We start from the raw sequence: 12,092 nt of genomic DNA, 5'->3' as shown, positions 1-12,092 counted from the left end.
AGAGCCTTTGCAATGCTTGCATGCACTGCGAGTCTCCAGGAGGAGGTTGGACCTGGGAGTGCATGTAAAACAAGTTGAACCACAGAGCCTTTTGGAAGTGGAGCACTCTTGCGGATGGTGCTTGGTTGGGTGTGCATTGCATACCCAAGGTGGTAGACAGATTCTGAAGGGCTTGAAGTTGGCAGGTGACAAATATCCCCCCACATGACATATTTCCTTAGTGGAGGGTCAAGTAATTTATCCTAGGTATTCCTTCCCAAGTTGGGTTTAGAGAAACGGTGTCCTCTTTGGCATGCTCTCTTGGTCTTTATCTGGGAAGCCTGAGGCTTCTCATGATTTTAGGCTCCAGGTAAAGCTTATAAGAGGTGAGACTTCTGGGGATAGACCTAGAGCTCAGGGCTGCAGGGTAGGGAAGATCTGCGACTTGTGTGACGTTGGCCTTGAGTCACTGTCTTCTGTGACCTTATCATCTGCTCTTTAGGACTGCTGGAATTTAGAGACTTCGCTTATGCGACCATAGATGCAATATAGCAGTTGTCTCCAAACAGAGCCCTTCCTTGACCAGAGTACAGTGGTGCTGCACTTTACAGTGAATGCATGAGGGTAGGGCTTGCAGGCAGTTTCATGGAGGGAGTGTGACCACTACCTGAGAAACGGGAGGCATTGAGTGGATTGGGAAATCTACACCTTTACAGCAGCCACACTCAAAGCAACTGCTGCATCTTCCAAGAAGAAACCTCGTTTAGATAACTCAGTCAGACCCGTTTTCAGTATAAAGAGTAAAGAAATCGGAGGCCATGTGGGAGTTCCCACTGGCATCTCCAGGATTACTGCTTTAACCAGCCTGGGTGCAGCAGGCTCTCTTGTCCAGGACAGAGATCCAAACCAGCCTTTCATCCCATGGCTGAGTTGTGAAGTGCTGTGTCACCCTCCAGGAATTCTGAGGTGCACTGGAGCTAATGCACAGACATCCCTTGGTCAAGTGGATTTGTGTCTTTAAGATGTAGAGTGTAATGAATCCTGTTCCCCTCCTAAAAACCTCCTGTTCCCCCCACTTCACATTCAGCAGATTTTCTTTCATGGGTTATTTTGCCCATAGACATGAGGAGATGCATGTAATTGTGATCATTTCAAGAGTGTGAGTAATGCTTGGTACTTACTCTGTGCCGTATCTGCTCCAATCACCCATTCCACTTTATTTCCTATTATGCTGAATGAAATGGTTATATTATAGCTATCATCTTTCACTTCCTCTGCAGTTTATAAGGCAGTTGCTGCTGCATGCTCTAACTCCAGATTATTTTGAGAGATTAAAATCCACTTCAGAAGGCCTTGTGTTTAAACAGAATTTACCATTAATTGGACCAAAATATCCAAGAAAAAATTCAACTCAAGGGAAAGTCTGACCTCCCACCCCTGTCTATTTCTATGTACCATCCATCCTGGAAACTCCCTGAAGTCCAGGCCCTAAACACTTATTTACTGGGAATAGGCTTTCCCAAATTAACATGCAGACTCATATTTTTCTTCTTTGAAGCCTGCCACTTAACATTGTGTCATTGTGTCTATTTAGGGGCTCTGACAAGCCTATAAAGGATATATGCTGTGTTAGTGACTACCTAGGGGTCTCTAGAAGGCTTAGGGATAAAATTTGGCCTTTGCTGAATTATAGACACAGCTCTGGACTTAAGGCCAGAAGACCTGAGTGTGGGACCTCATCCCACCACTGCTGGCTTAATGACCTTGGGCACATCACACAATCTCTCCAAACCTCTGAGTTTTTCCTCTTTAAGGTGGACACCATAGGACTGTTGTGAGGATTGAAAGATTATTCATGGAAATGGACACTGTAATGCCTGTCCCATGGAGAATACTGAAGGAAGGATATCTCCCTACCTGTTTATGTAAACTCCCTTAGCCCCAGTTTTTTTCACGTATTAATTGGGGGGTAATTGTTTCTGCTCAACAAACTTCTCAGAGGCATTCAGTGAGAATCCAGTGAAGCTCCTCTTGTGGAAATGCTTCTAGGGGGACCCACAGAATCACTAGTGTTCTGTGCTGCTCTTAGTTTCTGGAGTTCCACACAGCTTATAGGGCTTTTGTCTGACAGGTGCCCAGTTGCTGCTGTTGCATGCCTGTTGAAGAGTGTTGCTTCTTTTTTTTTTTTTTTTTTTTTTTTTTTTTTTTTTTTTTTTTGAACGGAGTCTCGGCTCGACGGGCCCAGGCTGGAGTGCAGTGGCCAGATCTCAGCTCACTTGCAAGCTCCGGCCTCCCGGTTCACCGCCATCTCCTGCCCTTCAGGCCTCCAGAGTAGCTGGACTTTAACAGGCGCCCGCCACCTCGCCCGGCTAGTTTTTTGGTATTTTTTTAGTACGAGACGGGTTTCACCCGTGTTAGCCAGGATGGTCTCGATCTCCTGACCTCTGATCCGCCCCGTCTCGGCCTCCCCAAAGTGAAAGTGCTGGGATTACAGACTTGAGCCACCGCGCCCGGCCGAAGAGTGTTGCTTCTATGCAGAGACTGATTCTTACTCAGTTCCTCTTGGTAACCTTTAAAAGATAAACTGAGACACATTAAAATTTAAAAACTTTATTTGAGCAGACTGACTCATGAATTGGGCAGCTCCAGACTGCAAGCATTTGGGGGCTCTGTTGAAGGAGCATGAGGGGAAGACTTTTACAGGGTGAACATTGAAGTGAGTCAAAGAAAATTATTGATTGATTAATGTGGAGCCATAGCCTTATTTGGATTATTCCAGTGGAAATTCCCTAGTGAGAGGTTGCTTGGCAGTTTCTGAGTGATTAAGCTTAAGGTTAGTTTTACCATTTATACTGAATTAGGTTTTGGTTTGCTCATGTAGGAACCCAGGGTGCTGGAGCTGCCTTAGTCTGATGGCCTCCCAGTTAATTATTTTAACATGGCCAAGGGACTGTTGGCTACACGGTCTGGATGTTTAGAGCCTTGTTCAAGGCAAAGACCCCTCTGGGCTCTGGCTCCCAGCCTCTCCAGTCAAAAGAAGGAGTTTAAAGAAAGTAGAAAAGCGATGAAGCCACATGTGATGTGATAAACAGATGATCCCTTGTTTAGCCTCGGTGCTGTCTCCATCTCTAGAACTTCTCATTCTCCTTTCTTTGGTACCCCATGATTTTCAGAGACTTGGGCAGAAAGGGAGGAGGGATGGGGCCTTCAATACCTTCTGCACCTGCTTTGGGAAGGCATGGGGTGTGGGGTGAATGTATGAACACTCCTTGCTTCGCCTAGTTGCATTGTCCTCAGGGGAGTTTGCAAAGATTATGGCTTTACACCTAGCTGGCTGTGAATCTTGAAAAAAATTACGCTTTGAGCCTTGGTTTTCCATATTTCCAATGGGGATAGCCATGTCTACCCAGTGACTGTTGTTAGAATTAAATCTGAAAATGAGTACCGTGGTTAAAAGCCATTTTTATAAAACCAAAAGTGAGGGCCTGTTAATGTGATTGATTCATCAACCTCGTTATCATCACCATAGGCAGGTGGTGCTAGCAAATTAGTCCCTGCCTTTCTGTTTGCCTGGGTGAAATCCAGAGCAATTTGTGGGTCAAGAGAGCCAGGTTGTGAGAGCCAGGTCTTGGAAAGGAGGATGCCAGTAGCTGGCTAGTTACCAGGGAGGAAAACAAAGCTTCAGGATGCTGTTCAGTCAAATGGTAGGGTCTGGGGTCCCGCTGTTGGGAAGGCAGAGGCTGGGACCTCTCAGGAGCTTGTGGGATCCAGATTGGCTTCTGAATGAATGTTCTGGCACCTGGAGGAAGTAGCCTTCTGTATCTGCATCAGTCAGCAGATTATGGTGTCAGTGACTTTAGCTAAATTCTTTCTGTACCTCATGCCTTATTTTAATTTCAATCTACATAGAAAACGATGAATCCTACCACCTCTTGGTAAAATGGTTCTGTAAAAATGAAATCAAATTACCACTGATATCAGAAAGTGGCACAAAACAAGAAAACATGAGAAATTCAGTTGCAGGGTATAGGTTTTGTCAGACTAAATTTGAGGTAAGCAATACCTGTTTCTCTCTCAGACCCCATACTTAAAATAAAATAAATGTTTGCTGGAGTGTGTGGTTTCTTGTCGGCACACTCTGATGTGTGAGGTACAAGAGGCCAGAGGGTGAGCATCAGAATGGAAATAATAATTATTTTTTATACCAATGTCTTCTCAAGCTTCAAAGAAAGGAGCCTCTCTCCTTGCACATGCAAACATCAATTTGGGAGCTGAGGAAGGTAATTTTCACATGCAAATGCATATGAGTTGAAATGAGCTGAGGCAATGAGCAGATTGTTAAAGAGACACCATTCCTCTTCTCATCCAATAAAAAGGAACAGGGGCTTGTGAGAAGCAGCTATTTCTTAAAGGAGCAAAGGGAAAAAACCTAGTGAGTTCCTTTGCCTATGTCCCTTGGACGTGTCTCTGTATCCTTGGAGCTCTCCAAGAAGTAATAATTAAACTCAGCAAAAACTAAGGACCCCTTAGTAAGGTACTTGAATGGAGCAAAGCGTGTAGGTTTGAGTCTGATTTTGCTGCAGATCCCATTCTTCTGCAGACTGATCATGGGACCTCAGGGGAATCATGTAACTTCTGTGAATCTGACTTTTCTCATCACAGGATGCTGTCAGGATTAATGGGAGTATACTATGAAGTGCTCTGTGGTATAAATTACAGGCCACAAACCCAGAGGAGAAGTAACAAGCACCACTGCCTTTTCTAAAATAGCAATTTCTATGCTAATCCCTCATCCAATCATCCTTTGTAGGACTACCCCTTCCAAAATGGTACCAGGTCTCTGGAATCAGAGGATAAGAGAATGATTTGCCGTCCAGGTGTACAAAGCACCTTCCAATCCAGAGCTTCTGTAATGCCAAGTCATGCTTGGAACATTGGGACTTTTCTGAGGTGCCTGAGACCCTGTGTGCCCAGAAAAACCTTCAGTCACCCTTTCTCTTGCCTGGTGTTTAGAGAACAAAGGGGTTTCTGTTCCTCATATCCTGGCCACATCCACCACTGCTCCTGGACCAGCTTCATGGAAATCTGTTTATGCTTGAGGTCAAGACACTGCTATTTCTGAATCACTCTCCAATCCCTAGGGAAAAATTGCTGGGAACAACTGCAGAAAGGCTATATCTTTGCTCTGCCCAAAGCTGTGACTTGTTATCTGCTGGATTAAGAGCTGTGGGTATCGGCTCATTGTCTGCTGGACTAAGGGAGGGACAGGAAGGGCAAAAAGAAATTAACACCTCACTAATTGGGAGGAGTCATTGCACATGCCATAATGGTGAGTGTTCCTGCACCTTCCTCACCCCTAGGTTGGGGGTTAAAAGACTCCCTTGACCCTTACAACTCTATGATTATCTGAGTCAGAACAACCATAAAGTACAGAAAGAACAACTAAACTTTGTATTTTTGCTTTGGTTCTCTGAAACTCCTACTCTGGGGGACAGCAACTTTGCATCTTTGAAAGTTTCGACATTGCCATTTTGTTTGGATTAATGCAGAAATAATTTTAAATGGTCACTCCAACAAGAGCCCTTGCTAGTTTTAGGAAGGGCTATTGAGAGATACACCCTTGTAACATTTCCCACGTCTTCTTTGGTTTGGGCTTGTGGTTTGTCTGTCTGAAAATAACTAAGATGGTTTCACTGGAATATTGAAAACTCTGACCACAACAGAGAATAGAAATTTAATGAAAAAAGTTTGCTTAATATCTCTACAAGGCTGGAAGTATCTGTTGAATTTTCTGCCTTTGGCATCTATGATCATTAAAGTAATCACCAATTGGTATACCCTTAGAGCTGGTGGAGACACAGGGCACATTGAAGCTATTTTTCCTTGTTCTGAAAAGATTAATAGTTGATTCCCTTTTCCCCTCTCCAGGGGTCTTCCAACCCAAGACTCTCCCCAGGAACATCTAAGGCTGAGTGTAGACAGGCTTTTGCTTGGCTTGGCTGCCTGGAGCTTGGTACCACAAAGTCAGATCACCTTAGTCTGACTTCATTGGAGTTGCTGAGGTCAGCACAGAAGTTTTGGTCATATCACAAACATGTCTGGTGTTGAAGAGCTATCTCAGGGTGTGACTTAAAGATAACAGAATTCTGGCTAAACATCAGGTCACCTGGCTTCTAGCAACAAATCCAGCAGTGACCAGCTGTGTAATTTGGATAAACTTTCAACCTCTCTAGCTTCTTACTTATGTAAAACAAAATGAGTTCATATAAATGTTAAAATCTCCTCAGGTCTCATTTTCAAGGATTTTTCAATTAAAGAACATGATACAGGAGAAGATGGAGTCGATTTACTTTTCTTCTTCCTCCAGTAAGTACATTAAGTATCTTGGATGTTATATATAAAACAAACATAAGATGACTCTGAAAGGTGGCTTTAGCACCTGAGGAATGACATGGTGGTGAGTTTATTGGATGTTCTTTTTGCCTTATATGCCCTTTAATTGGAACTGAAAAAACTGGTAACCTGGGGGCACCATTAGGCACAGATAAAATAGTTCCAAGAAAAGGTTTCTGTTTCTAACCAAAGGACCAGAAACAGGGCAACCTAGCAAGACAAAAATCTTTTGGGCAACAACCACTCTACCCCACCCAAACACCAAAGCAAAAACAATGACTTTACTCTTAACCACTCCAGCAAAGTCTGGATGGGGAGCTTAGACTTTCACACTTTCACTCTCATGAGGCTGTAATTAGATACCCCAATGGCCTCATCATGATGGTATCAGAAAAGGCCAAATAGCAAGCCAGGACCTTCATTCCCACTGGAAATGAGCTCTCACCCAACACAATGTCAGTGGAGACCCTTGGGAGAGATAGAACTTCTATCTCCACTTGTCAGCAGTGAGGAGCCCTTTCTGCCTTGAGTGTCATGGAGACAAAGTGGAGAACCCATACTTCTACTCCTACCTGGCAGTAACAAGGTGGCAGTAACCCTTCCCTTGACAGAGTGGTGTCAAAGAGAGCCATATAAAGCAGAAAATTTAAATAAAATTATTTCAGAACATAATATAAAATACCTAGGTTTCAATAATAATTGCTTTTTATGTCAATTATTAGAAGTATCTTGAACCAAATGAAAAAGGGCAATCAATAAATGCTAACATTGAGATGACAGAGATGTTAGAAATATCAAACAACTTTTTTTTCTAATGAAGATTTTTAAGCAGCCATGATTTCAGTGAGCAATTATGAACATATTTAAAATAGAAGATATAAAATAAATAAATAGAAGATATAAAAAACCTAATGAAAATTTTTGCGCTGAAAAGTGCAAAAGCTAAAGTAACCATATCAGTGGATGAGATCAATGGCAAAACAGAGGGGAAAGAGGAATCAGTGAACTGGAAGATAGGACAATCAAAACTATCCAATGTAACCCACAGAGAAAAAAGCAATTGAGAAAACAAAGAGAGCCCCTTAGACCTGTGGATATTGTCACAAAAGATCAAACATTTAGGTTATGGAAGCCTAGGAAGGATCAGAGAAGGAGGGCCCATGAGCTAACTGAACCTCTTTTCTTTATAAATCACCCAGTTTTTCAGGTAGTTCTTTATAGCAGTGTGAGAATGAACTAATACAGAAACTTGGTACCAGAGAAGTGGGCAATTCTATAAAGTTACCTGAAAATGTGGAAGCAGCTTTGGAACTGGGTAACAGGCAGAGGTTGGAACAGTTTCACAGGCTTAGAAGACAGAAAGATGAGGGAAAGTTGGAAACTTCCTAGAAACATGTTGAAAGGTTGTCTCCAAAATGCTGTAGTGATATGGACAGTGAAGTCCAGGTTAAGGAGGTCTCAGGTGGAGATAAGGAGCTTTTTGGGTAAAGGAATAAAGATCACTCCTGCTATACTTTAGCAGGAGATTGGTGGCATTGCACCTCACTCTAGTTATCTGTGAAACTTTGAACTTGAGAGAGATGATTTAGGGTATCTAGTGGAAGAAATTTCTAAGCAGCAAAGTATTCAAGATGAGGGCTGGCTATACAAAAAACCATTTTTTGCTGTTAGGCCCAGGCCTATGATGGGAGAGGCTGCTGCAAAGATTTCTGAAATGACTCGGAGGCATTTCTCCCATTGTCTTGGCTATTAACATTTGACTCCTCTTATGCAAATTTCTGCAGCAGGCATTAATTTCTCCCCCAGAAAATGCAGTTTTCTTTTAAACCACATGGGAAGGCTACAAATTTTTCAAACTTTTATGCTCTGTTTCCCTTTTAAATATAAGTTCCAGTTTCAGATAATCTCTTAGTGCATGCATATGACTGTATGCTATTAGAAGCAGCCAGGTCCCAGTTGCTTTGTGCAGCCTCGGGACTTGGCACCTTGCATCATGACTGCTCCAGCTCTGCTGTGACTAAAAGGGATCAAGGTACAGATTGGGCCATTGCTTCAGAAGGTGCAAGCTGCAAACCTTGGTGACTTCAACATGGTGCTAAGCCTGCAGGTGCATAGAGGGCAAGAGTTGAGGTTTGGAAACCTCTGCCTAGATTTCAGAGAATGTGTGGAAACACTTGGAAGTCAAGACAGAAGTCTGATGCAGGGGTGGAGTCCTCATGGATAACCTCTACTGGGGCACTGCCTAGTGGAGCTTTGAGAAGAGGGCCACCATGCTCCAGACCCCAGATTAGTAGATATACTGACAGCTAGCACCACACACCTGGAAAAGCTGTAGGTATTCAATGCCAGTCCTTGAAAGCAGCTTCAGGGGCTGTACCTTGTAGAGTCATGGGTTGGAGCTTCCCAAGGCCTTGGGGGCCGACCCCTTGCATCAGTATGACCTGGATGTGAGACATGCAGTCAAAGGAAATTATTTTGTGGTTTTAAGATTTAATGACTTCCCTGCTGGGTTTTGACTTACATGGGGGCTATAGCCCCATTTTTGGAATGGGAACATTTATCCAATGCCTCTACCCTCACTGTATCTTGGAATTAACTAACTTGTTTTTTATTTTACATGCTTATAGGTGGAAGGGACTTGCCTTGTCTTGATAAGACTTTGGACTTGGACTTTTGAGTTAAGAGTTCGGAGGACTGTTGGGAAGGCATAATTGTGTTTTGAGATATGAGAAGGACATGAGATTTGGGAGGGGCCACAGGAGTAATGATATGGTTTGGCTCTGTCTGCATTTGTCCGCATCCAAATCTCATGTTAAATTGTAATCCCCAATGTTGGGGGAAAGACCTGGTTATTTCAAATATAATGACATAGGCAAGTTGAAAGTAAAAAAGATTAAAATGATATATCATGTAAACATTAGTCAAAGAAAAAAAGAAATGACTATATTCATATCAGATAAAGTAGACTTCAGAGAAAATACAATTACCAGAGAAGAGATGAACCTTACAGAATGTTAAAAAGTCAAGTCACTAAGAAGACATAGTAATTGTAAATATGTATGCACCAACCAACAGAGCTTTGAAATATGCAAAACAAAACTGATGAAAACTCAACACATTCTTTTCAAGCACCCATAGAACTTGTTCCAAGTTGGAAGATATCCTGGGTTATAAAACCTCAACAAATTAAAGAGACACAAAATCGCACAAAGTGTGTTCTCTGACCACAATGCAATCAAACTGGAAAGCAATAAACAGAAAGATAGGAAAATATTCAAACAAATGATAATAAAGAATATATCTAAAGAACCCATGAAACAAAAAGGATGTCTCTAGGGTAATAAAATTTACACTAGATGGAAGAAAAATTAAAATATAAAATATCAAAATTTATGAGATACTGATAAAGCATGTTGAAAGGAAGATTTATAGCACTAATTGCCTACACTAGAAAAGAGGAAACATTTCAAATCAACAATCTCAACTCCTACCTCAACAACTTAGGAAAGGAATAGTAAAGAATAAAGAATCGTGAAGAAATAATAAAGAATAAGCATAATAGCAAACATAATAATAATAGGAGTAGAAATTAATAAAATTGAAAGCAGAAAATTTAAAGAAAAGCTGCTTCTTTGATCAATAAAATTGACAGATCTCAAAGGCTGATAAAGATAAAAAGAAAATATTAGAATTTTCTGATTACCAATATCAGAAATTAAACAGGACATATCACTGCAGAATTTGCAGATATCAAGAGTATAAGGAATTATTACAAACAACTCTGTATATGTCAATTTGACAACTTAGATGAAATGGATCACCAATTCTTTTAAAAAACACAAACTATCACAACTCATCCAATATTAAGTAACTTGAATCAACCTATAACTACTATGGATATTGAATTATGAATTTAAGCACCTCGCAACCTAAATCTCCTGGCCCAGATAACTTCACTGAATATTTCTATCAAATGTTTACAGAAGAATTAACAACAATTTGATATAATCTCTTCCAGAAAATACAAAAGGAGGAGACATTTCTTAATACATATTATAAAGCTAATGTTGCCCTGATATCAAAATCATACAAAGTACAATCAACCAACAAAGAACTCTGACCCACAAAACTACAACAAACAAAATCCAAAAGACCCCCAAAACTACAGACAAATATTCCTTATGAATATATACCCAAAAATCTTTAATAAAATGTTAGCCATATTAAATTAAGCAGTATATTCAACAATGTTTCAACTGGTTTAATATTTGAAAATCAATCAATGTAATCCACCATATTAATATGCTAGTGAATAACAATCACATGATTATATCAATGAATAAAGAAAAATTATTTGACAAAATTTCACACTCATATATGATAACAACTCTCAGATAAAATAGAAACCAGAGTACTTCCTGAATTGATAAAAAGTTTTTACAAAGCCTAAAGCAAACATTATACTTAATAGTGAAAGAATATATACTGTTTCCCTAAGGCTGGGAATAAGAGAAGGTTATCTGCTGTCCTGAATCTTATTCAATATAGTATTTACAATTCTAGCCAGTGCAATTAAGCAAGAAAAAAATAAAAGACATACCTATTATAAAAGGAGTAAAAAGGGTCCTTCTTTGTAGATGACATGATTATCTATATCAAAATTTCAAAGAATCTACAAAATCTCCTAAAAGTAAAAGATTTCAGCAAGGTCACCGGATACAAGACATGCATACAAAAATCACTTGTAATTTGATAGACTAGCAATAAACATGTGAAGACTAAAGCTAAAAATACAATACCATTTAAAATCACAAACAATGAAATACTTATGTGTAAATATACCAAAACATGTACAAGACTTTCATGACAAAAACTACACACACAGATGAAAGTAATCAAATAATGTCCAAATAAATGGAGAGACATACCATATTTACAGATTATAATACTTAGTATACTAAAGATATCAATATATCTTAGTATGTTACCATTAGATATTAGTGTCTTAGTATACAATAAGATATTAAGGAGAAATTCACCCAAAAGATAGCTATCATAAAAAAGAAACAAACAGAAATTCTGGAACTGAAAAATTCAATGAACAAGATAAGAAATACATTTGAGAACTTCAACAAAAGATGAGCTAAAGGAGAAGAAAGAATTTTAGAATTTAAAGACAGGTTTTTAGAAATGACCTATTAGAAATGACCTATGTGATGGGACACAAGCAACCAAATATTCAAACTTTGGGTGTTTCAGAAGATTAAGAGAAGGCCAAAGATGTAGGAAATCTATTTGATGAAATAATAGCTGAAAAATTCCCAAGTCTGGCAAGAGATTTAGACATCCAGATACAGGAAGCTCAGAAACTCTCAAATAGATACAACCCTAAGAAGTTTTCTCCACAGCACATGATAGTCAAATTGTCAAAAGTTAAAGACAAAGAGAATCCTAAAAATACCAAGAGACCAGCATCTATTCACATATAAGGGAACATGCATCAGACAAGCAGAAGATTTCTCAGCAGAAACCTTACCAGCCCGGTGAGAATGGTATGACATATACAAAATGCTGAAAGACAACAACTGTTTGACAAGAACACTATACTCAAAAAAGTTATCCTTCATCAATGAAGGAGAAATAAAGTCCTTCCCAGACAAGCAAAAGCTGAAGGAATTCATCACCACTAGGCCAACCCTACAAGAAATGCTTAAGGGAGT

At 40.1% G+C, this 12,092-nt stretch overlaps 1 long non-coding RNA gene across 7 annotated transcripts in view; it reads left to right on the top strand.

The window, feature by feature from the left end:
• The window catches only part of LOC108515173 (uncharacterized), a 106,610-nt gene that overhangs the window by 20,502 nt on the left and 74,016 nt on the right, over positions 1 to 12,092 (top strand). For all 7 annotated transcript variants that reach the window (XR_001881447.1, XR_001881443.1, XR_001881444.1 and 4 more), the window contains exon 5: positions 6,267 to 6,345. This is a non-coding gene — a long non-coding RNA (uncharacterized LOC108515173). The remainder of the gene's footprint in view (positions 1 to 6,266; positions 6,346 to 12,092) is intronic.

Source organism: Rhinopithecus bieti, unplaced genomic scaffold (genome assembly GCF_001698545.2).
Source record: "Rhinopithecus bieti isolate Rb0 unplaced genomic scaffold, ASM169854v2 scaffold_33664, whole genome shotgun sequence".
In the NCBI taxonomy this organism is placed as follows: domain Eukaryota; kingdom Metazoa; phylum Chordata; class Mammalia; order Primates; family Cercopithecidae; genus Rhinopithecus; species Rhinopithecus bieti.
Note: the sequence above shows the minus strand (reverse complement) of the source record. Positions and strands in the feature narration are given on the sequence as shown.